This window comes from Lactuca virosa, chromosome 4 (assembly GCF_052849685.1).
Source record: "Lactuca virosa cultivar CGN04683 chromosome 4, Lactuca_virosa_CGN04683_v6, whole genome shotgun sequence".
Classification (NCBI taxonomy): Eukaryota; Viridiplantae; Streptophyta; class Magnoliopsida; order Asterales; family Asteraceae; genus Lactuca; species Lactuca virosa.
The window spans coordinates 428517057-428518633 of NC_136429.1; the positions used below are offsets into that span (position 1 = coordinate 428517057).

Sequence of the window (1577 nt, forward strand, 5' to 3'; positions counted from 1 at the left end):
TAAGCAAGGCTTGTTGATCTTTCATCATAAGTTGGTGTTCTCTCAACATATTTTGTTGAGCTTTAAGTGTAGCATCGGTATCATTGTGTCTTTTCTCGGATGCTGCCACGAATCTTGTAAGCATGTCTTCCAAATCTGATTTCTTTTCATGTACCGATTCCTCCTTTTGATAATAGCCTCTCTCCTTTTGCTTATACTTTTCCTCCCTTGTCTTTTTGTACTCATCATATGGTAGCCACTCTTTCTTTGGCTTTCGCCAATTGTCATCAAACCTATCACCACTTGAATAGCACACTTGTACCTTCTGGTTCCCATTCTCATCAAGATCACAATCTTTTGTAAGGTGGGGCCCTCTATAGTTTTCACATCCCACTCTAATAGCATGGATGGATTGGTCCATCTTCGTCATTCTTCGGTCCATGCTTTCCAATTTTTACATCATTGTTGCCATGTTATCGGTGATAGAATTCACCGCCCCTCGAGTCAAGTCATTCCTTGGGTTATGATATTCTCTAGAGTTCTTAGAGAATTCTTCAATTAGTTCTTTGATCACCGGGGGTGCCTTCTTTGTGAGAGGTCCTTGCGAGTCAAGGAGCTGCCTAGTTGTTACATTGACTCCATCATAGAATGGAGACTTCTTGCTAACTGTTTAGATCATGATGTGGATAGTTCCTTAGTAGGCCCTTGTATCTCTCCCAAGCCTCATAAAGTGACTCTCCAGCTTGTTGTTCAAAGTTGGCTATGGCTTTCTTCAACTTGGATATCTTCGAAGGAGGGCAAAACTGGTCAATAAATTCTTCTTTCATCTTAGACCATGTGGTGATGGATCCAGGAGGGAGTGATTTCAGCCAATCCTTCGCAGCTCCCTTGAATGTGACTGGAAGCATACGAAGTAAAACGGTTTCGTGAGGTACATTTAGAACATTAAAGTAGTCGGCTACATCGTTGACCTCGTCCAAATGTTTGTATGCATCTTCGTGATCTTTTCCATAGAAGGGAATTTCCTTAAGTTGAGCAAGTATATGGCCTTTGAGTTCGAAAGTAGCTGTCGCGGGAATCACGGGTTGCACGAGTCCTGGGCCGGTATCGTCTCGTATCCTCTTCTTCCATTCACCCATAGGAACTTCATCGATGTTAGCCATGGTATTGGCGGGTTCGTCTTCAAAATCGCTTCCTTCTTCGGATTCGGTTTCTTCCCTTTTGGTTTCGTACTCGGTGTCCTCCTTCTTCAGGTCTTCTTCCGCCACTGAAGAGAAGCTGGATTCTCCTACTTTCTTGCCCTTTTTCTTACCAAAAACAGCTTTTAGATTTTTCAATGGTGAATTCTTCGATGTTGCGGTTTCTCCTACGTTTTTGCCTTTGTTTTTCCTCAACGTTGCTTCCGGGTCTTCAAGCGGTGGAATCAAAGGTGTACCTCCTCCCCTGGTCATAAACGAACTGCAAACAAAACAGAAAACACACGTAAAAAGAACAAAAATATAATAAAAACGAAACTGAGTTTCAGCGATGGACTCGTCGAGTAGCTTCGAGTGCACTCGGCGAGTTCAAGGCTAAAACTGAAAAAAATCAAACAAAAA

General features: G+C 42.5%; 1 non-coding gene across 1 annotated transcript; it reads left to right on the forward strand.

Moving 5' to 3' along the window:
• The first annotated feature begins 651 nt into the window (after positions 1-651).
• On the forward strand, positions 652-758 carry LOC145110492 (small nucleolar RNA R71). Its single transcript, XR_013709871.1, has one exon. It is a non-coding gene; the product is annotated as a small nucleolar RNA R71 (small nucleolar RNA).
• The last annotated feature ends 819 nt before the right edge of the window (positions 759-1577 follow it).